This window comes from Bos taurus, chromosome 5 (assembly GCF_002263795.3).
Source record: "Bos taurus isolate L1 Dominette 01449 registration number 42190680 breed Hereford chromosome 5, ARS-UCD2.0, whole genome shotgun sequence".
NCBI lineage: Eukaryota > Metazoa > Chordata > Mammalia > Artiodactyla > Bovidae > Bos > Bos taurus.
Window position 1 is genome coordinate 37,997,805 of NC_037332.1, and position 25,223 is coordinate 38,023,027.

The following is a 25,223-nucleotide window of genomic DNA, read 5'->3' on the forward strand; positions in this document are numbered from 1 at the left end:
TTGTGAGCAGGCAGGTCACAAGCTGAAGTTTGGATTGATTCATGTGACTTCTCCTAAGAACTTGCAAGCTGTTCTTTATCTTTTTCTTTTTTCTAGCTATGTTCATTGACCTGCACCTTGACAGTTTGTGTGATGCTCATGGGCTACAGATCAAAATTACAGAAAATAAGGAAGAAGTAATAGAAAGAAAAGATTAGAAAGGAAGCATCTTACAAATTGCTAAAAGACTGTTGTTGCTGTTGTTTATTCGCTAAGTCGTGTCCAACTCTTTTGCAATCCCAAGGACTGTAGCCCACCAGGCTCCTCTGTCCATGGGATTTCCCAGGCAAGAATACTGGAGTGGATTGCCGTTCCCTTCTCCAGGGGATTTTCCCAACCCAGAGATTCAATGTGCATCTTCTGCATTGGTAGGCAGATTCTTTACCATTGAGCCACCAGGGAAGCTGAGAGTATTACTCAGCCATTAAGAAAGAATGAAATCATGCCATTTGCAGCAACATGCTTGGACCTAGAGAATATCATTGTTGTTCTTCTTCATGTTGTTGTTCAATCGCTAAGTCGTGTCCAACTCTTCACTACCCTATGGACTGTAGCACACCAGACTCATCTCTCTTTCTCTATTTCCCTGAGATTACTCAAATTCATGTCCATTGAGTTGCTGATGGTGTCTAACCATCTCATCATCTGCCACCCACTTCTTTTGCCTTCTATCTTTTCCAATATCAGGGTCTTTTCCAATGAGTAAGTTCTTCACATCAGGGGGCCAATGTATCGGCACCTTATTTTAAAAGAATAATGGATCACCAAGATGGGTAGGATCCATCACCCTCTAGGACGAAAGGCCTGAAAAATATCCTGCATCAGATTCATCTGGGGGATTCTATCCACAGGATTTCTGACAAGTGCAGAGTTTTAAACAAACTCCAAGTGATGCCGATGCTGTGGTCCCTGGGCCTATGCTCTGAGAAACACTGCAGTGGACTTTTCTCCCCATACCTTTCCTTCATGTCACTTTATTCATTCTTTTCTTCTATTAAAAATAATAATATTCCCTTAATTTCGTCCTGCTTTAAGCTGATTTAGCTTTCATTGGATTACTGCCACTTACCATACTTTGTCAACTCTATTTGTAAAGTTGTCCTCACCCCTTTACAATGGATTCTTCCCTTCCCCAGCCCCATCTCCACTCACCCTGCTGCTGTCATGCCCACGCCTTGCCTCCTGGTTCTCATGTACACATCCTGCCCTAATAGCCAGGACACCCTGGAGCAGAGACTGGTCACTGGGTCAGGGTACAGAAAAGAGAGATCTTGGGGTTGGGTTAAAGCAACAAGGCTGTTATCCAGGAGTGCACTGGGCCAGGAAGAAGTGAACAGCAGGGTCTGAAGTCAAGTGCTGGGTGACAGACAAGAGATGTGTCAGGCTGAGTATTAGGTGAGGACTGTGCCAGACATCTGTCACTTCTGCTTTCCCATCACCCCTTCCCTCTTTCTGATAAACATCTGACTTTTCCTTTAAAAAGCTGTTTCTCTTATACTCTGTGTGCTGATCATTTGGGGCCTCACATCATTATTCCTTGGAGAATGAAATGGCAACCCACTCCAGCATACTTGCCTGGAGAAACCCATGGACTGAAGAGCTTGGTGGCCTATAGTCCATAGGTCACAAAGAGCCCGACACACCTGAAGCGACTTAGGACACATGCATGCATCATTACCCCAGACTTCCTTGGGGGTTCAAATGCTAGAGAATCTGCTTCCAATGCAAAGGATCTGGGTTTGATCCTTGCATCAGGAAGATCCCCTGGAGAAGGGAATGGCTACCTAATCCAGTATTCTGGCCTGGAGAATTCCATGGACAGAAGAGCCTGGCGGGCTATAGTCAATGGGGTCACAAAGAGTTGGACATGATTGAGCAACTTTCACTCACATCATTATTCCATCACGAGAATAAAGGCTTAGCAGGTATAAATGCTGAACTGTTCATTCACTCTGCCCAGTGTCTAGAGCTGTACCAGACCATAGTCAGCAGGTATTTAATGAGAGGGTGTAGGAAACATTCGATGAACATGTGAATATTCAGGTTGCAGTGGAACTCTACAGCAATGCCAGCATTACACGGAATAGCCTGCTGACTGCTGGAGCCTGAGTATTATAGGATCAAAATAAAAACCACCCCTCCCACCCCCCAAAATATTAATTAAATAATTGAATAAAATGAGCTGCAGGGCATATAGACTATGCCTAACTGGTACCATAATTTAAACCTAGTCTTAAATTCCTCAGGGGAGGGACCTTTTTGTTTTGGTGTTACTATTCTTTCTAATGCTCCCAGAAAGCGCCTAATAGTTTTTTTGTTTGTTTGTTTGTTTTTTAATGAACAGAATGCATGAATGAAAAAAATGCAAATATGTAAGGGTTTATTAAGAAGTTCAGACTGATGATAAGAACACTTTAACCAACTGCCCCTCCAAGTTTCTCATTCCCATTTTCCTGCCTGAAACTCCTTGGTCCATAAACCAAATCCATAAACTTTGTCAGAGTAGAAATGCTGCCTGAGAACCACATAAACATCTTCTCAGTTTACAGAGACAGATTAAGTAAACCAGAAAGTATCATATATTTTCTCTCTGTGGTTGAGGCCATTTTTAACGCACTTCCTTTTACTCTCTTTAATGTCCGTTTCCAGCATACCTACCCTCTCCCAGTCACCTCTTCATTCCACCATAATGGAAATCTACCTAACTCTTTTCAAAACACATTTCTCTCCATTGGAGAATAGCCAGGTCAGGGACTACATTTCTAGAATTTTCTCTGACTCAGATACTATCTACATGTGTTGACTGCCTAAAGGTTGAGGTGGGTAGTTGGACATAGGTTTCCTTTTCTCTCTTCTGGAATTAGTATTTTTTTAAACTTCACAACCACACATTAGTCTTCTCTTTTTCCCTCTTTTTTTAACACTGACATCAAAATATTCACTTTTGTTATTACACAAATGAACCAATCACATCATAAACAACCTTCTCTCAAATAGTTTAGAACAAGAAGTAACTGTATAGAATATTTCAAAAATGCACTATCTGGGTGATTTTTATTATTGAAGAACTATGAATTTTTATTAAAATTACATTTTGTCATGAATGTATGTATACACACATGAACTTGTGATTCTGTTTGAAGGCTTAAATGCTACACAGAAGCATGAAAACATTAAACAGCCATCACTAGTGCTGGCTCCAGGCACATAGTATCTCTTTTCATTAAAACAGGACCTTTTTTCAGCAGTGAGAGCACGGCAAGACCTGAAGGAGGTCCAGCCTTTTGGCACAGGAGTGCAGACACAGCTCTACTGTTTGACGCTGAAATGCTATTTATTAGATAAACATTACATTGAAATAGCCAAAGAACACAAGGCCATTACATGAGCAGACTTTTTTTGCCACCACTTACTTCTTTTCATGTTATCTCCTTAAAGAGGACTTTCATACCAGAGCAACCTTGGGGAAAATGAGACCACAAAAAAGGCATTCATGATGGTGATTTTCTAGACCCTCCATTCTATTATTTTGGATATTTCCTTTTGAACATGGGCTCTCTTTCCCACAGCTATGCTTGGCCTCCTGGTTTGCAATGACGTTATGTCTGTGTTGGGGACTTCCCAAACAGCTACTAGAAAAATTAGTGCCACAAATGTAACATAAAGAGCTGAATTCTAGCCTCTGTTGTTTCGCTCTAATTCAAGGATTCTTTGACTATACATGGAGTCTTGATATGGGGATTTTTTTTTTTTTATCACTTACGGGGATGTAAGAGAAAATAAAGGTAAAAGTAAAACCCATATGCCGGATACATGTCACCAACACTGCATCCAATTCTTCTCAATTCTTTCAATTAATATTTACCAAGCATCTTCTGTTTAAAAGATAAAATTTTCCAGGGGCTACTATGATAAACAAGAAAAAAAATGTTATCTTCAAAGAACTTACAGTCTAGTAGGAATACAAGGGAGAAAATATCTGCCATACACACTTGTAGATTTAAACCAAAAGAAAAATACAAATAAATGAAAATTTAAAAAGAAGAAAGTATCTTGGGAAGAGAATGAAGAAGATAAATTAGAGATGCTTTAATGAAGGAAAATTATTTGAGTTATATCTTAGGGAGTGGTTAAAAGTTCAAAGTGCTGAAATTGAAAACAGCAGACAAAAAGGCATGTGCCAACCTCAGAAGCAAGCACACCAGGTGCCTAATTAAAGAACAGTGAATAGTCCAGTTGTGGAGCCATGACCTGCGTGGGCAGCTTCTGGTTTAGTTTGGGATGGCAGCACCACCCACACACCGCTTCTCCGTGGTTCTTTCTCTCCCCTGCATGGCTCACCAGCATCAGCTCATGCTAGTCAGTGTCCCATCGCAGCTGGCTTCAATTATAATTGACAAGGTCCCAAGAGAGCCAGGATCAGAAAGAAATTAGGTTGGACCTAATCCTAATCTGAAGGATTAGAAGATAAATTGATTGTATATTCCTAAATATGAATGAGAAACTTCAGGCCCTTAATGCTTACTGCCATTAGCAATAGAACTAAGAGAAGGGCTTCCCAGGTGGCACTAGTGGTAAGGAATCCACCTGCCAGTGCAGGAGGCACACAGGATGCGGGTTCAATGCCTGGGTTTGGAGGATCCCCTGAAATAGGGGCTGGCACCCCACTCCAGTACTCATGCCTGGAGAATCCCATGGACAGAGGAGTCTGGCAGGCTATAGCCCATGGGGCTGCAAAGAATCAGACATGACTAAGTGACTGAGCACATAGAACTGAGTGAAGCTCAACAAATATTTTTTTGAAGTAATGAATGCATGATGGGAAGAATAAGAAAGTCTATCAAATTTTTGCAAGTAGCTAAAGTTATGAGCAAACAGATATTTGGTCAGTCTGCCTGGAAAGGCAATTCTTTCAAATTTGCCATATTTTTATTAACATAAGTGTATTTAAAACATGATCTATTTATTCAAAGATTGCTAATATTTAAATTTCTAAATTCCCTTGAGCATATATGTTTTCTGTTCGGTTGTGCTTCTATAGTTCAAAATGGGGAGAAATTCTTGCAGTAGCCCCACATTTGATTTCAAAGTTGTTGAAAATCAACATATCCTTTTTTTCTAACTCTCTTCTCAAACCTCCACTTTTCAAACTGAAATGCTATGACAGTATTTATGTTTTTAATTTTCTAACATGACCAAGAAAGATAGAAAATGTGTGACGGGGAAGATCAATTGCTACTGAAAATGCAGCCCCATCACAATTTATTTTAAAAGCCCAGGACTAATGAGAAAGAGTTAAATCTATTTGTTTTGAAGGGAAAGCTTTCCTCAGTTCAACTTTAAGAGATGATTAATTGCAGTGATTTTCTCATGTGTTCACTGATCTCACTGGGCTGCCTGCATTGAATTCAAGTGGCAGTTGGGGCTGAATAGCTTTACATCTTCTATATCACATGTCCTGCTTCCAATGTAATTACAAGTTTCTAGAAGCTGAATATAAAGAACTCATTTAGGACGGCTATTTAGGTTGTTTACTATACACCATACATACAGGTATTCAGAACTGTAAACTCATTCAGTTCCTAATAGGCTTTTTTTTTTTTTTTTTTTAATGAATAAACCTCTTGAAACAGGGAGGTTTTGCTTTAATCAGTACCTCGATGTTAAATTTTGCCTTTAGACCAAAGTCCAAAAATGAGGTTTGATTTTGTGCCATTGCACTGTAAATCTGTGTTCACATCAGGGACCTGGTTCCCTGGTGCTCCCTGAGCAAGCTCAACATCTGAAAACCAGGGGGAAAAAGCGCCTCTTTCTGCTATGGGAAGATGACAGTGGTCAATCTGGAACTATGAGCCATGAAGAGGAGAGGCTCACGGTTCTGTCTATAGATTTAAAGCAACAATAATTTCAGAAAATTTTCAGTTAGCAAATTGGTACCCTCAGTGTTTTGAGTTTGGTCTTTGTCATTTTGTGCTTTATTTGTATGGTCAACATCCTGTCCCTTGCTTTGCCTTCTGCTTCCTTTTATCCAAAAAAAAAGGGCATATTTTAATATTTTCTGCCCTGTTTCAGGAGTTGAAAATTCCCATGACACATTTAATAAGTGTAAAAATTAACCTGTCATATAGTGGAGTGCTTCTGTTTCTGTAAAGCAATAATAATAATATTAAATAAATTAAACACCATTGCAATTTTCATGAAATTGTATTCATTCTCAATAAGATCTTTTTTTGAAATGTTAGCAGGCCGATCTGTCCTTTTGCACCAGCTTCATTTTTCTCCCCAAGAATAAAATAGATTATCACGGGTCTTTATTTTATCTAGTCACTCTCAGATTACTGTTTGTCCATGCTAGCAACTAAATTATGAAAGACCATCAATCTTTAAATATAATATATCCATCTGAAATTGTGAGACCAGCTAACCTGACCAGTAAATGATTGGCAAGATCCATCCATTTAGTTACACAATAAATGGACTTCCCACCATTTCTAACACTCTATCCTACATATATTCCCATGGATATGTAGTCATCACCATAATGTTCAAATAATAATATCCCTGAGCTACTGCTACTTGGGGTGGGGGCATCCAAACTGCTGCCCAATGAAGAAATCTATTTTCAGTTCTGACTCTAAACATACAGCAGCTCTCACTGTCTAAGGGGGATTCCTACTCCTCTCCCAGTACCATGACACACAGAATGTTGAGTCCATTAGGACAACACGCAATCAAAAGCATAAGGAAAGCCAGACGCAGACAGGAAAGTCTAAGAGGGTGAGGGTGTCCTGCGGTTACCAGGCAGCCATAGTGGCTGATGGGGAAGCAGACAGCTGGCGATTGCAGATGTCATGGGAGGAAAGACAGTAGATACCATAATGCCCTGGACTTTACACAAACGGATTCAGGGGGACCGGAAACATTCCCTTTTCCAAGTGTTAGTTGTTAGAAAGGAGTAAGAAATTGCCTTTGAGGAGCTTAAATTCTACAAAGGATCGGGGAGAGGAAATGAACACTTGGACAGGGGAGAATCCCAGGTGCTAGTCAAGGTAAAAAAAACTCAGAACAGGCTCAGGTGCTTGGAGTTCACTGTGAAGGCTGAGAGCACTGATTTTACTAACTACAGATGGGGACAACCTCTGTGAGGGGGGAATACTTGAACTGAACTTGGGGGCAGAGAATTCAACCAGAAGGTATGGAACACAAAGTTCCTGGGACATAAAGAAGACTTTCCATTCATTTGCTAGGGCTGCCATAACAAACACCACAGTCTGTTGGGCTTAAACAACAGAAACATGTTTCCTCACAGTTCTGGAGGCCAGAAGTCTGAGATCAAGGTGTCAGCAAGTTTGGTTGTTTTTTCTGAGACCCCTTCCTGGGCTGGTGAATGCTGCCTTGTCTTTATACCTTTACATGGCCCTCCCTCTGTGGGCATTTATGCCCTAATCTCTTCTCATAAGGACACCAGTCACATTGGATTAGAGCCCACCCTAATGACCTCATGCTCAGTGGCTAAGTCGTGCCCGACTCTGCAACCCCATGGACTATAGCCCGCCAGGCTCCTCTGTCCATGGGATTCTCCAGGCAAGAATACTTGGTGGGCAGATTCTTTACCGCTGTGCCACCTGGGAAGTTGCCAAATGACCTATTTTACCTTAACTAAGGACCTTCTTAAAAATCCTCTTTCCAAATACAGTCCCATTCTGAGGTGCTGGGATGAGGAGACTTCAACATATGAATTTGGGCACACTGTTCAGCTCATTACAAGCTCGGTGTGTTCAGGAGACAGAAAGAGTGCTGGAGGGGCCATAGAAGCCGAGCAAAAGCCAGTCAAGGAGCAGGAGCATGGGGAGAGGTCAGACCCCACATTTTATTTTAGGGCGCAGGAGGGTCTAGAGGAGCTATCCCACATTGAAGGTCAGGAAGGGCGGCGGTGAGGAGATACCCCTCGTCCAAGGTAAGGAGCAATGGCTGTGCTTTGCTGGAGCAGCCATGAAGAGATACCCCATGCCCAAGGTAAGAGAAACCCATGTAAGACAGTACGTGTTGCAAGAGGGCATCAGAGGGCAAACACACTGAAACCATACTCACAGAAAACTAATCAATCTAATCACACTAGGACCACAGCCTTGTCTGATTCAATGAAACTAAGCCACGCCCGTGGGGCAACCCAAGATAGGCGGGTCATGGTGGAGAGATCTGACAGAATGTGGTCCACTGGAGAAGGGAATGGCAAACCACTTCAGTATTCTTGCCTTGAGAACCCCATGAACAGTACGAAAAGGCAAAATAATAGGGTACTGAAAGAGGAACTCCCCAGGTCGGTAGGTGCCCAATATGCTACTGGAGATCAGTGGAGAAATAACTCCAGAAAGAACAAAGGGATGGAGCCAAAGCAAAAACAATACCCAGCTGTAGATGTGACTGGTGATAGAAGCAAGGTCCGATGCTGTAAAGAGCAATATTGCATAGGAACCTGGAATGTCAGGTCCATGAATCAAGGCAAATTGGAAGTGGTCAAACAAGAGATGGCAAGAGTGAATGTCGACATTCTAGGAATCAGTGAACTGAAATGGACTGGAATGGATGAATTTAACTCAGATGACCATTATATCTACTACTGCAGGCAGGAATCCCTCAGAAGAAAAGGAGTGGCCATCATGGTCAACAAAAGAGTCCAAAATGTAGTACTTGGATGCAATCTCAAAAACGACAGAATAATCTCTGTTCATTTCCAAGGCAAACCATTCAATATCACAGTAATCCAAGTCTATGCCCCAACCAGTAATGCTGAAGAAGCTGAAGTTGAACGGTTCTATGAAGACCTACAAGACCTTTTAGAACTAACACCCAACAAAGATGTCCTTTTCATTATAGGGGACTGGAATGCAAAAGTAGGAAGTCAAGAAACACCTGGAGTAACAGGCAAATTTGGCCTTGGAATACGGAATGAAGCAGGGCAAAGACTAATAGAGTTTTGCCAAGAAAATGCACTGGTCATAACAAACACCCTCTTCCAACAACACAAGAGAAGACTCTATACATGGACATCACCAGATGGTCAACACCGAAATCAGACTGATTATACTCTTTGCAGCCAAAGATGGAGAAGCTCTATACAGTCAGCAAAAACAAGACCAGGGGCTGACTGTGGCTCAGACCATGAACTCCTTATTGCCAAATTCAGACTGAAATTGAAGAAAGTAGGGAAAACCACTAGACCATTCAGGTATGACCTAAGTCAAATCCCTTATGATTATATAGTGGAAGTGAGAAATAGATTTAAGGGCCTAGATCTGATAGATAGAGTGCCTGATGAACTATGGAATGAGGTTCGTGACATTGTACAGGAGACAGGGATCAAGACCATCCCCATGGAAAAGAAATGCAAAAAAGCAAAATGGCTGTCTGGAGAGGCCTTACAAATAGCTGTGAAAAGAAGAGAAGCAAAAAGCAAAGGAGAAAAGGAAAGATATAAACCTGTGAATGCAGAGTTCCAAAGAATAGCAAGAAGAGATAAGAAAGGCTTCTTCCGCTATCAATGCAAAGAAATAGAGGAAAACAACAGAATGGGAAAGACTAGGGATCTCTTCAAGAAAATCAGAGATACCAAAGGAATATTTCATGCAAAGATGAGCTCGATAAAGGACAGAAATGGTATGGACCTAACAGAAGCAGAAGATATTAAGAAGAGGTGGCAAGAATACATAGAAGAACTCTACAAAAAAGATCTTCATGACCCAGATAATCACAATGGTGTGATCACTGACCTAGAACCAGACATCCTGGAATGTGAAGTCAAGTGGGCCTTAGAAAGCATCACTACGAACAAAGCTAGTGGAGGTGACAGAATTCCAGTTGAGCTATTTCAAATCCTGAAAGATGATGCTGTGAAAGTGCTGCACTCAATATGCCAGCAAATGTGGAAAACTCAGCAGTGGCCACAGGACTGGAAAACGGCAGTTTTCATTCCAATCCCAAAGAAAGGCAATGCCAAAGAATGCTCAAACTACCGCACAATTGCACTCATCTCACATGCTAGTAAAGTAATGTTCAAAATTCTCCAAGCCAGGCTTCAGCAATATGTGAACCATGAACTTCCTGATGTTCAAGCTGGTTTTAGAAAAGGCAGAGGAACCAGAGATCAAATTGCCAACATCCGCTGGATCATGGAAAAAGCAAGAGAGTTCCAGAAAAACATGTATTTCTGCTTTATTGACTATTCCAAAGCCTTTGACTGTGTGGATCACAATAAACTGTGGAAAATTCTGAAAGAGATGGGAATAGCAGACCACCTGACCTGCCTCTTGAGAAACCTATATGCATGTCAGGAAGCAACAGTTAGAACTGGACATGGAACAACAGACTGGTTCCAAATAGGAAAAGGAGTACGTCAAGGCTGTATATTGTCACCCTGCTTATTTAACTTATATGCAGAGTACATCATGAGAAATGCTGGACTGGAAGAAACACAAGCCGGAATCAAGATTGCCGGGAGAAATATCAGTAACCTCAGATATGCAGATGACACCACCCTTATGGCAGAGAGTGAAGAGCCTCTTGATGAAAGTGAAAGAGGAGAGTGGAAAAGTTGGCTTAAAGCTCAACATTCAGAAAACTAAGATCATGGTATCTGATCCCATCACTTCATGGCAAATAGATGGGGAAACAGTTGAAACAGTGTCAGATTTTATTTTTCTGGGCTCCAAAATCACTACAGATGGTGACTGCCGCCATGAAATTAAAAGACGCTTACTCCTTGGATGGAAAGTTATGACCAACCTAGATAGCCTATTCAAAAGCAGAGACATTACTTTGCCAACAAAGGTTCGTCTAGTCAAGGCTATGGTTTTTCCTGTGGTCATGTATGGATGTGAGAGTTGGACTGTGAAGAAGGCTGAGCACTGAAGAATTGATGCTTTTGAACTGCGGTGCTGGAGAAGATTCTTGAGAGTCCCTTGGACTGCAAGGAGATCCAACCAGTCCATTCTGAAGGAGATCAGCCCTGGGATTTCTTTGGAACGAATGATGCTAAAGCTGAAACTCCAGTACTTTGGCCACCTCATGCGAAGAGTTGACTCATTGAAAAAGACCCTGATGCTGGGAGGGATTGGGGGCAGGAGGAGAAGGGGACGACAGAGGATGAGATGGCTGGATGGCATCACTGACTCGATGGACGTGAGTCTGAGTGAACTCTGGGAGTTGGTGATGGACAGGGAGGCCTGGCGTGCTGTGATTCATGGGGTGGCAAAGAGTTGGATACGACTGGGTGACTGATCTGATATGATTCTATGCCTGGCACAGCCAAGCTAAGCTCTTTCCATGACTTCAGTGCTTTATTCAGTGTATCTTATTCCCAATGATTTTTGAGTGGCTTCTGTATTGTACCAGTTTAGTACACAATTTTAAATGTTTTCCTGTGTGATTTTGAAGTCATTGACACATGATAATGATAAATTAGTTTATGTCACAGCATTACAGTAAGGATTTTCCTAGACAATGCATGTAGACGCTAGCATTCAAAGCAACCACTGCTTGCATCATCACCATCATCACTGGGAAGTGAGCCCTAGATCCCATTCAGGAGCCATGTTCACTTAACTCCCCTCAAAAGAAGAAACTTCTCCAAAACAAACCTCCAGACACTCCTGCAGCAAACTGCAGAGAAGCTCAGGAAGTGAGATGACAATGAATTCACCGACTGCAAAGGCTGTGAGGAAACGCACTTGCTCTGCTGGTCAGGATCATGTGGGACCGCAGTAGCCAACCGGGGCTTTCCCCTCACACCCGCCCTGTGAAGGGAAGGCAGCCCTGTCCTGCCTCAGATCCACTGCAGAGCCTTCCTGTGTTCCTCACCTTCCAAGGCCATCCTTCATGAGCACCTATGTGTGTGATCCCCACATGAGTAAAAATAAATAGAAGGGAGCAGGGGAGAGGGCTTCTTTTCTCCCCTAGTTACTGGAAACAAAAGCCCTCAGAAAACTCCAGAAGGGCTTTGCCTTGTGTGAACAATCACACATTTTATTCCACGGTGAGCAAGTAAGGAGAGAAACTTTGTTGAAACTAGTGGAGGCAGCTAAGAAAAAGTACGTAAGCCAAGGCCCCTGGGAGAGCTAAAGGAGAGACCCAGAATCCTCATAGGGTAACCCTAGAGATTTAATTTACATCAGGAAAAGCTCCGTCAGCTACCTTCCCTCAGAGTCACCTAGTTCTTCAGCTGTCCCTCACTTCCCCACCCCGACTCTGCTCAAGTCCATGCCACAGACCATGTCAGCCACCACCAAAGCTTAGAACTTGAGTCCCCTACTTACACTTTCCAAACAGACGAGGACAGGAGAGAGCCAATGATAAGGATATGTGGGGGAAATGCTGAGAAGACAGGGGAAGGGGTATCCTCTTGAGAACTCTGAACACATTTTCTTCTCAAAAAAAAAAGTCATTCATGGTTTTGTGTCAAATAGTCTCAGTAGTGTGCTTATACTGCAGTACTTAAAAGAGCAAAGCATCTTCTAACGCAGGTCATGTAAGTTCTGATGGCTGACCAGGGAGCATGTCCTCATGCATGCCATTACTTCTACTGCAAAGTGTAGTATAAGTTCAGTAAGCATTCAGTGCATTTTTTTACAGACTCATTTTTATCCTAATCACTTGAGGTAGGCAGAATTGTTGTTCAGTCGCTAAGTGGTGCCCAGCTGTTTATGACCCTATAGACTGCAGCACAGCAGGCTTCCCTGTCCTTCACTGTCTCCCAAAGTTTGCTCAAGGCAGAATCAGTTCAGTTCAGTTCAGTTGCTCAGTCGTGTCTGACTCTTTGCGACCCCATGAATCGCAGCACGCCAGGCCTCCCTGTCCATCACCAACTCCCAGAGTTCACTCAAACTCATGTCCATAGCGTCGGTGATGCCATCCAGCCATCTCATCCTGTCGTACCCTTCTCCTCCTGCCCCCAATCCCTCCCAGCATCAGGGTCTTTTCCAATGAGTCAACTCTTTGCATGAGGTGGCCAAAGTACTGGAGTTTCAGCTTTAGCATCAGTCCTTCCAATGAACACCCAGGACTGATCTTCTTTAAAATGGACTGGTTAGATCTCTTTGCAGTCCAAGGGACTCTCAAGAGTCTTCTCCAACACCACAGTTCAAAAGCATCAATTCTTCGGCGCTCAGCTTTCTTCACGGTCCAACTTTCACATCCATACATGACCACTGGAAAAATCATAGCCTTGACTAGACAGACCTTTGCCCCTCAAATATATTCATGGCCTAATTTCTGGAATCAGTGAATATGTTACCTCACCTGGCAAAAGGGACTTTGCAGATGTGATTCGGGTTAAGGACCCTGAGATGAAGAGATTACCCTGGATTATTCAAGTAAAGCCAAGCTAATCATGAGGATCCTGAAAAGCAGAGAACATTTTCCAACTAAAGCCAGTCTTTAGTTGTGGAAGGTGTGATTCTGGAAGAATGTCAGAGAGATGTAACTCTACTGTCTTTGCAGATAAAGGAAGGGGCCACAAGCCAAGAAATGCAAGTAGTCTCTTAAAGCTGGAACAGGTGAGGAAAGGAATTTCCCCCAGAGCCTTCAGAAGGGAAAGCAGCTCTGTTGACATCTTGATTTTAACCCAGTGAGACTCATGTTTGACTCCTAACCCACAAAACCATAAAATAATACATTTGCGTTTTTTTAAGCCATTAAATCTGTCATAATTTGTTTTGGCAGCAATCCAGAACTAATTCACCACCAAAGTAACGTGTGTTTATCTTAAAGATTTTGGAAATTAGGGGAAACATTATAAAAAGCAACAAAAATCACCCAGAATTCTACTATCCTGCGGTATCCACTATTAACTGTTCACAGTATATTCTTCTAGTCTTTTCTTACAAAATTAAAGCACACCTTTAACCAATCTGTTTTTAAAAGCACAAATATAGGCATTTCCTGATCAAATGAAATCATGTGTTATTTTTATAATCTGCTTTTCTTCTGTATTGTGTGAATATTTTCCTGTTACATATTTTCCATAGCAGTGTTATTCAGGTTACATAATATTCCATCTCATAATTGTAAGATCAAAATTACATTTAAAATCTTTTAAAATTATGTTGCATTCACATAAAGTTGTAACTACAGATTATATATGAATACATGTATATGTTATAATGCAACTGTATTGTATTTACTTATAAACCTGTGCCAGCATATATTACCACTAGTTATTTTTCCATCACCTTAGAAATATCAAGTTTATCTTTCCATCACCTTGCCTTTTCAGTTGCCATTCAAAGACCTTCCTATTCAGATGTTGAGATATATCACCCTGACCTATGATTTGTCATGTGCTGGCCAGCAGGTGTCAAAATAGAAAAGGTCAAAAGGTCTGTGGACTACCTCAATACAAGCTCACATATTGTACTGCATAGCTTAGTTATATCTAGCTTACCAGAGCCTTCCTCTGAAAAGCAGAGTTAGTTCAATTTTCCATCTAAGATAGGATTCCACTGAACTTCATCTCTTGCAGAGGGTAATCCAGCCTTTGCCTACATTGTTCCAGTAACTAAAAGCATTCAATAGCATTAGACAGCTTATTCACGTGAGGGAAGCTCTTATTAATAGAAAATATAACCTCCTATCAAACCCTCCTGTCCCCCCTTTAGTCTTTCCCCACTGATCTTGTTGACCCTCAGAAGCAATACACAATAACCCTACACCCTCTTCTCCAAAGTAGCTCTTCAAATATTTGAATATAGCATTTATAATGTTGACATGTATGAATCTCCTAAAAGAATGTTGGGACTTTGAGATCATGGCTGAATGGTAGTGAAGTGTGGTTTTGCTTAAAGATGAGTTGTTTGAACATTCTGTTGCCAATATTCAGAGAAATGTCCATCAAGTAATTCACTTATAATTTAGAAGGAAACAAACAGAGCAATTTCTCTCTCTCTCTCTCTCTCTCTCTCTCTCTCAGAGCTTCATTTGCTGCTGCTGCTGCTGCTGCTAAATCGCATCAGTCGTGTCCGACTCTGTGCGACCCCATAGACGACAGCCCACCAGGCTCCTCTGTCCCTGGGATTCTCCAGGCAAGAACACTGGAGTGGGTTGCCATTTCCTTCTCCAATGCATGGAAGTGAAAAGTGAAAGTGAAGTCGCTCAGTCGTGTCTGACTCTTAGCGACCCCATGGACTGCAGCCCACCAGGCTCCTCCATCCATGGGATTTTCCAGGCAAGAGTACTGGAGTGGGGTGCCATTGCCTTCTCCTCAGAGCTTCATTTACTTGGGTCTAAATTTTGAAATCCTGAAGACACAAAAAATATTCCCAGAAAGCTGGAGTTAAAAATGATTTCCCTTCATGGAAGACCAGGCACTATGCAGGGATGAATCTTTCTAGGGGATCATGTGCTAGGAATGGGTAGAGGAAAATGGACAAGACTGTCTGGTTTTATGTTACTCTGTTCCCACTCTGTTACTCACCTAGCCTTGATTGCAGTTCTAGTAAAATATTCCAATCTTGTCTCAACTGTTTTCTAGGTGTTCAAATAAGGATCATAAAGCCTCTTCAGTGGTTGAAAGGCAGAATTATCCTCCTGGCATCTGTACTTAGCAAGAGAGCTTTAAGGTAAGGATTGCAAATAAGCGTCATCTTTAATGCCAACAGCAATCAATTAGTAGTGGCTGTCTGGAGTACTGTTGAGAAAGACTCTGAGGCTATGTCCAGATTCAACCGAAAAGAATGCTTATCAATCACTGCTATAGATCATGAACAGGAAGAGGGAGCAGCAACACAGATGAATGATGAGTACCATCCTTGCCCTAAAGGAAGTTGCACTTCAAAGAACAAGGGTTGCAACCTTGAAGGATCTAAGTTTTCTTTGATTAAGAAAGAAAACTTTCATTAAGAAAGCAAATATACTAAGGAAGCTATCACCTTACAATTTTACACTATAATTTTTCTAAGACATTTGCCAGTATTTCCTTCAAATGCTCATCACTCAGCATGGTCTTCGGGCTTCCCTTGTAGCACAGTTGGTAAAGAATCTGCCTGCAATGCAGGAGACCTGGGTTCAGTTCCTGGGTCAGGAAGTTCCCTCAGAAAAGGAAATGGCAACCAACTCATTCCAGTATTCTTGCATGGAGAATACCATGGACAGAGGAGCTTGGTGGGCTATAGTCCATGGGGTTGCAAGAGTCGGACACAACTTAGTGACTAAACCACCAGCATGGTCTTCAGGTCTTTTGACATCTAGATTATCTTCCATAGGCATACCTTCTAAAATGTTATACCCAGAACTCTCTAGAAAGTGGTGGAGTTGGAAACAACACAGCTGAATATACCCCCCAAGTAACACTGAAAACAAGGAAAGAGAATTAATACCACAAAGCATAAAAATTAGCCTCAAACACTTCTATCAAATGCATGGAAAATCTAACAAGTATGGCACTTCTAAAAAGGAGAAGCAGGAAAAAGCTTAAAATTGCCCCAATGGCAGAAGCTCTGGTGTGAGGATAAACATATTTTTATTCTGGTTTTTTTTTTAATTTATAATTGTTTTATTTACTCATTTTGCCTCCTAGATTGGAGTAACCTGAGAAACATAGTTTGCTTACCAAAGAGTGACTTCATTTCTGAACACCAACATCTTTCTTTAAGTTATTCACTACACATTTTATTCCTATACAATATAAAAGAGAGATATTAAACATTAGATCAAGCTTGTTACTTCTGTTAGATTATTTATATCTTTAGTGATTCTTAATACACTATTTTAATTTTTAAAATTTATTTTTATTATTTATTTTTGGCTGCACTGGGTCTTTGTTGGTGCCCATGGACTGTCTTTAGTTGCCGCGAATGGGGGCTTCTCCTCGTTGCAGTGTGCAGGTATCTCATTGTGGTGACTTATCCTGTTGTGGAGCACAGACTGTAGGCATGTGGGCTCAGTAGCTGTAGCACACAGATTTAGCTACTCCAAGCCATGTGAAATCTTCTCTGACCGGGGATCGAACCAGTGTCCCCTGCATTGGCAGGCAAAATCTCATCCACTGTGTCACCAGGTATTCTGGTTTTTTTTTTAAGATTGATAATTTAACAACCATTGCAGAAAAAAATAGGCAAAATACTTTATTAAGTAATATTTAAGAAATAAGACTTATTTGGGGGCTTCCCTGGTAACTCAAGGGTAGAGCATCCGCCTGTAATGCAGGAGACCATCTACAATGCAGGAGAGCTGGATTGATCCCTGGGTCAGGAAGATCCCCTGGAGAAGGATGTGGCAATCCACTCTAGTATTCTTGCCTGGAAAATCACATGGACAGAGGAGCCTGGTGGGCTATAGTCCGTGGGGTCACAAGAGTTGGACACGACTCAACGACAAAACCGTCACCACCAAGAAATAAGATTTATTTGTAAAGAAATGTAATAGAGTTTTGTATATATTAAATAACCTTAAACACAATTATAAATGTTCAACATATTCTTGGACTATTCTATTTTTCTACCTGTCCAATTATTTTTCCAGTGTGCTTGAAACCAAAAGATGTAGAACAGAATGAAGTTCAGAAGTGTCCAGTCTTCCTTTGGAGAACTATATGGTGTCTAATTAAAAGCTGTGCTGTTCGAAGACCTCTTGTGGTCCCAGCAGATACTTGGAAAGTCATGGGGTTTTGTGCTTGATGTTTTGTTTTGTTTTGACTTGTTTGTTGTTTTTATTGAAGTTTGGCTGATTAAATTAAGCTCTCCAAATAAAACTGCCTCTCTAGAAGATTCTAATAAGAAGCCATATTGAGTCCTAGCTAAATTCTAATAGTTTAGCCTGCCACCTGACCGCTACTCAGCCTAGCATACCAGCTGGTAGGTGAAAATTGACTGTGAGCTGGGGAAATTAAATTCTTCCTGCACTTTTTTATCAGATAACTTCTCTCTCTCCCCAACTCAGCCATCACCCAGTACTATCTTATTTATGCAAATTGTAGATGACGTGTCTAAACTAGGAGGATGTAAGAGAAACGAGGTGCCAAATAAAGACTAGGAGGTCAAACGTGTCAGTAATAAAAGCATTTCTTCAGTCCTGCTCATCAGTCCAAAACTGTGAAGCCTTGGTTTCAAGAGTGCAGATGTTTTTCAACAAAGTAAGAGCATTTGGTACATTTTTGGCAGATGGCAAGATAAAGTCCATTTGCTTAAGAAGCCACTCCTTCTTTGATGTGGGTAATTATGACCTCTTGGGGCGCATACCAGCCTTATCAAAATCCATCTGGGTTGTGCTTTCTCTTGTAAAAATGCCTCCTGTTGCTTTACTATTAGTGTTGCTTTCATGCCAACAGTGTTCCTGACACTGTATGATCCCTGGAAGACAGAGTTCTGCATCAGTGACTTGAAACTTAAATAAGACAGATTCAGAAATTGAGTCATAAAACTACAGGTGAGAATGGGAAGATTTGAAGATTGCAAGTTTTGCTTTCCTGTTTCTTCATCTTTCCTTGCATTATCCATTAATCCATACAGTTAATTTTTTTCTCCTTACTTTTTTCCTGTGTTACAGGATAAAACTTGCTGACTGAAAGGGGGAAATTTTTTCCAAAAATACCAAAGTACATAAAGAAGAAATAGAAATTTCCTTTTAACAGTCTAGTGCTAATGATGAGGTGTGTGTTATTCCAGATTTTTTTCATATGTATAACTATACATGACTTTCAGTGTTGGTATTTAAAAAAAAAAAAAAAGGCAGCTTTACACAGAGACAGTTACACAAAACAGCTTTTATAAAAATTTTTAGTAGAGAAGCTTTAAGTCAGCCTGATAGATTCAGAGAAAAAGAACCAAAGCATTAGTATGGGCAATAAGAATAGAGAACATGGAACTAGAAGAAGGGAGATATGTCTAAAGCGATCAAAAAATGAAGAATTAAAAGAGGACTTCACTGTAGTCCAGAAAATTAAACAGAGGTTCAGTCAATTCAGTTCAGTTGCTCACTCAAGTCCGACTCTTTGCGACCCCATGGACTGCAGCACACCAGGCTTCCCTATCCATCACCAACTCCTGAAGCTTGCTCAAACTCATGTCCATCTAGTGAGTGATGCCATCCATCTCATCCTCTGTCATCCCCTTCTCCTCCCACCTTCAATCTTTCCCAGCATCAGGGTCTTTTCCAATGAGTCAGTTCTTCACATCAGGTGGCACAAAGTATTGGAGTTTCAGCTTCAGCATCAGTTCTTCCAATGACTATTCGGGACTGATTTCCTTTAGAATTGATTGGTTGGATCGCCTTGCAGTCCAAGGAGTCTTCTCCCACACCACAGTTCAAAAGCATCAATTTTTCAACACTCAGCTTTCTTTATGAGCCAACTCTCACATCCATACATGACTACCATACATGACTACATGGCTTTGACTAGACAGACCTTTGTTAGCAAAGTAATATCTCTGCTTTTTAATATGTTGTCTAGGTTTGTCATAGCTTTTTTTCCAAGAAGCAAGCGTCTTTTAATTTCTGTATACAGAATTTCTGTATACTGTATAATTTCTATACAGTCAGCAAAAACAAGTCCGGGAGCTGACTGTGGCTCAGACCACGAACTCCTTATTGCAAAATTCAGACTTAAATTGAAGAAAGTAGGGAAAATCACTAGAACATTCAGGTATGACCTAAATCAAATCCCTTACGATTATACAGTAGAAATGACAAATAGATTCAAGGGATTAGATCTAATAGAGTGCCTGAAGAACTATGCATGGAGGTTCGTGAATTATACAGGAGGCAGTGATCAAGAGCATCCCCAAGAAAAAGAAATGCAAAAAGGCAAAATGGTTTTCTGAAGAGGCCTTACAAATAGCTGAGAAAAGAAGAAACGCTAAAGGCAAAGGAGAAAAGGAAAGATATATCCATATGAATGCAGAGTTCCAAAGAAAAGCAAGGAGAGATAAGAAAGCCTTCCCCTTAGTGATCAATGCAAAGAAATAGAGGAAAACAATAGAATATGAAACAGAGGCTACAAAAACAATAGAAAGAAAGGAAAGATGTCTACTTTATTCACAGTGGTATACCCAGGGCCTAACACAGTAGATGTTCAATAAATACTTACCTACTAAAGTGAATACCCCAAATCTCACTTCCATTGTGTAGCTTAGATCAAATGAGAACCCAGGAAGGAAGGGACACATTTACAGTCATTAAAGAGACAAGAAATTAGCTCAAGGAAAGCATTTGATAATGAAAAAGAATTCACATTCGATACTGACTTTTACACGTGGAAGAAAAAGCGTATAAAGTATATGAAAAAGGCAATCTGGAGCAAATGCAGTTGGTGATTTTGTCAGACACAGAGGGAAACTCTTAAGTATTTGTTAGGGAAGACAGTCAGACAAGCTGAACTGGGAAGACAGGAAACAAAGGGACATGTTTAGAGTCTCAGCCTAGGCCAGACTTTTCCTATTGGGTTATCTTACTCATTTTCAACCGTAAGAGGGAAGGATTCACTATATCCATTCAAGATATGGAAAGTGAAGTTCAGAAATGTTTAGTGTCCCAAATCTCTCAACTATTAATAATATGTAATTATTCATCAATTTTCAAACCAAGGCCTTAGTTCTCTAAGCCCAAGCCTCATTCTAAGAGATCAAAACTTACTCCAGAGCAGTAGGTGGGAATGAACCTATCAGACTGATAGATAGTAGCATAATGTCTCAAGCTTCCCAGGTAGCACAGTGGTAAAGAATCTGCCTGCCAAGCAGAGATTGCAGTTGGATCCCTGAGTCAGTAAGATCCTCTGGGGTAGGAAATGGCAACCCACTCCAGTATGCTTGCCTGGGAAATTCCCTGGACAGAGGAGCCTGGCGAGCTACAGTCAATGGGGCCGCAAAGGGTCAGGCACAACCGAGCACATCACATAGCAGCAGCATAGCATCTTGCTGCTTGTATGAGGACATAGGGACCATTATTACTGGCATCACCTGGAGTCATAACCCTGGGCCCCGCTCCAGAATTACTGAGCCCGCATCTGCATGTTAACAGATCCCGGGTTGTCTGTATGCATCTTAAAGTTTGAGAAGCACTCTTACAGACCATCGTATTACCTGGAACTCGGCACCACCTATGTGGGGGAATTTTAAGAATTTTCTAGGTTTCCCTGGTGGCTCAGATGGTAAAGAATCTGCCTGTAATGCAGGAGACCCAGGTTTAATCCTTGGGTCAGGAAGATCCCCTGGAGAAGGGAATGGCTACCCACTCCAGTATTTTCTACAACTGAAAAGCCTGTAAATAGTGAGAAGCTATGTTCCACCTGGTCCCTAGAAAATTGCATATGGGGCCCTCTTTAATTACTTCATCCTTGTTATGTACATATTGGTAAATTCATAGGGTGGAACAGAATAAAACCAGTCCAAGGCCACAATTGCTCCAGTCTGGCATAGAGTGAGCAACGCTTCTCAGCAGCATCAAATGAAAAGGCAATTTCCCACCCAAGTTCACTCTGCTCCTTTCTATCCAAACATGTACAACAGCCAATTTTAGTTCCATCTCTACTGCTTAGACCTCAAAAACAACCCCTCACAGACTGCACGTCATGTGGGAATGGTAAAGTGTTTGCTTTGGAAACCCGCCCTGCGTTTCTATGAACTGCTGAGGCTTAGGTAACCAAGATCCAGAAGAGCAAGGGTTTCATTCTAGTGTGGTCCCTCCCACGCTCTCACCCACAAGATGCAGCTGGCTCTGGACACCTGAACAGTATAGAGTTCTCCAGGCTTCTGTCATCAGCTACCCAATGGCCTTGTGAAAGCCTCTTGCCCTTCCTCCTTCCTGTGCCTCAATTGCTTCATCTGTAAAATGGACCTCACCTAGTTCACAGGGACACTAGGAGAATTAATTAGTGTTTGTAAAGCATTGAGTTTCCCTAGATGAAAGTAGCTATATAAGTGTAAATGATTATCATTATCATTATTATTGTTATTACATAAAGTATGGATGAAAGATTAAGGATGGGATTATATGTCAACCTCCTGGGGATGGTTGATTTCTGGATAAACAGAAAGGGTTGTAGACTGTTATTATCTACCCTCTTTTCCCATGTCTGTTCAGGGATTCACTACTATGTTTGCTAGGCTAATAATGCAGAAAGAATTCCTTTCACCATTGAATTCAATAAGATGGAAATGACTGAAGACTAGAAAATCCTGTGAGCTATATATCTGCAGGATCAAGTGGATCCTGCTACCCATGGGAATTGTGATCATCCAGTGAATAAATATAGACACAATTCTAAACCTAATCTACCACTGAGCCAAAAGACCAAGTCAGTGCAAATAAAAGTTTGCATTTTCCTTTCAGACATACTATAAAGGAAAGTATGAATAAATGCTAAGAGAAGTCTAAATCTCCCCCAGATGATCTCACCATACAACAAAGTTTAGGAAATCTGTGGGGGATTAGGGCCACTTCTGTTCACTCTGAATAAAATTGAATCAGCCTCATAGCATATGTTCAGTCCTTTCCATTTGCTAGGACTTGGCCCTGTAGGGTGTGTGTGTGTGTGTGTGTGTGTGTGTGTAACTGGACTGGAAGTCCCAGATGCCAGCCAGGCAGAGCTGCCCATGAAGAAACTAGGGACTTTGCGGGGAATAGCTAAGTAAGAGGCCCTTCGTGTGGGATCCCACATTCCTGGGTGTCTATGGGTCTATGAACTCCCTGAAATAATAGCCCGAAGGCTTTTATGTCTCTGTGAATTTTTCCAGGGAGAAGGATCACTGCTTTTAGAAATTTTCAACAGATTCTGTGACCTAAAAGGATTACAATCCAAATGCCTTCCTCCCACTTATCTCACTATTCTTGGACATACTCGATTTCAGTTCCCCTGAAGCCCTAACTCACACCACTGCCTGATATGGAAGTGATATAGCTGCATCTGATTTCCCCAGCAATTCTTCTTGTATGCTGATCATTCTTAGAAATCAGTTTGATAAAGTCGACATGAGCCCTATAACCTGAATCTGGTTCTGATTTCTGTTTAGTTAGGGACACTTTGTTGTTCCACACCTTTCTCCATTTGGAATAACATTTGTGTTCTGCTCTCAAGTTTTTGACTAAACATCTAATGCTTATACAGTTGATTTAACTGCCCTTTCACCTTATTAAAATGACCAGACTGTCACTGAAATTTGGTGGAGAGGGAGCTCAGTCTGAGAAAGTATGAATCTTTTATTTTATTTCAGATAAGCTCCTGGAAAATGTACATATTTTCCAAAGCAATCAATCAGAATTCACTTGGCAACTAAGCAATCCCACAGGCCCAGTTCCCTTACGTGATTTATGAGATCTTCTCTTTCCAATAAAGCTGAAAGTACCTGGAGAATAGCTTCTCACCCAGCAGTTTTTAACTGTAACATCCAAGTGAAGCCAAGAATCCAAAGGAGCACAATGGGATGCAAAAATCCAAGGACTGAGAAAAATAGATGGAACAAATTCTATTTGCAGGTGGAATATCCTCCTCAATTCACTTTCAAGCTCAGTGATTCTGCATTTTTAACTCATGCAAATATTAATTTAAATGCTGGTTTATACCATAATTCAGAAAATATCCTGCCACCATTGGGTAGTATAAGAAATTTTTTCTTTAATGACACAGACTACCTTGGAATAGTCAAAATAACATTGCCCTGGGAGCTTGAGTCCTGAGTCACTACCTGTTTCCTGTGTAAACTCTCAATTTCTTATTTGTAAAATGATGAGAGTCTACTAGACAGCCTTCAGTTCTAAAATTCTGCATCCGTGGAACTCCAGACAAATACTCACGGCACTGCTTGGGGGCACCCAGTTCAGGGTTCTGATGTCCCGGCTATCACCAAGAAACATGTACTGAAATGCTTCTTTATGCCAGGAGCTGTGCCTAGTGCAAGATATTTAAAATAAAGAAGACAATATTCCTGCCCTCAAAGAGCTCCTAATTCAACCATATACCATTAGTATAATATTATGGGATTAAACTAGCAGAAATCAGCAAAGTTCCATGAATACATAGTAGGAGAGAAAAAGGCATTTGAAACAAAGGAGACAGCAAGTGCAAAGGCACTGGGGTATGAGTACCTGTCAGGGGGCAGAAGCAGGGACAAAATGTGCTCAAGACCTCGCCTCCCCCCACCCCAGTGAGCCAGCCCAAGCAATCTGAAAGGAAACCCCAAGGTCTCTTTATCCTTCTCCCTATAGCTAATGTCTCCCCTACTTCCTTTGTCTGTAATCATCTTGGCACCCTCTATTTCTATAGCCAAGCAAAAGGCAGCCCCACCCAGAGAGAAGGCTACTGAAGGCTCCCCAGTTCATCCTCACTTACCATTTCTTTACCCACTGCACCTCTCCAGTCTCTGTGTTGTTTGCGGCTAATAAAAAAGAGGAAGGGTGGGACGGAAGACTGGGGTCGCCTTTCTCCCTTGCTGCTACAGGATAAAGAATTTTTTCACTTCCTCTCAATTTCCTGTTCAAATGTATTTCTTTTTTCTCTTTGTTCAATTTGATTGGCATCTCTAGAATAGCTCCTTTTCCTCTCTCCATATCTTCCATTGTAAAATAGTAACCAGATCTCTTCCCAGGGGTGTATAATGAGGAAGTAGAATGTCTGGGCAAAGTATATTCCCATAAGTATTAATGGGTTGCTCTTATAAAAGATGACATTACCAAAGAAGGAGCTTTCTGTATAAATTAATTTTCTAGCAATGTTCTGTGTTGATACTAACTCATGTTTTTATCCCATCTTCCTTGGAATGAAGGGAACATTACTGGTCAGCAGCTGAGCCAACAGTACAAAATCCAGGATTCACACCTCCTATCCAAAGTTCATACAAAGATATGACATTACTTCTTTAGTATCAAACTAGAAAGCACCTGAAACAATCTCCAATTCTTCTGAGATTAGTTAGAGACAACTTTCCCAATAGTATTTGGTCAAATAACAGATATTCCCCCAAAAAAGACTTTTTGTAATTAAATAATTTGGGGAAATCCTGGGTTTAAAAAGTTAGGCAGTCTCTCTACTACAGGACTTTCCAGTGCCTTTACTGTGCTGCTTTGGTTTGTAAATCTTCAAGAAAAGTGGTTCACAAATTTATTAGATCCTTATTCCCAGAGGATGTATGAATCACCCTGAGGAACTATTAAAAAAATCTAGAATATCAACTCCACTCCCAGAAGATGGGAGTCCACAACAGCCC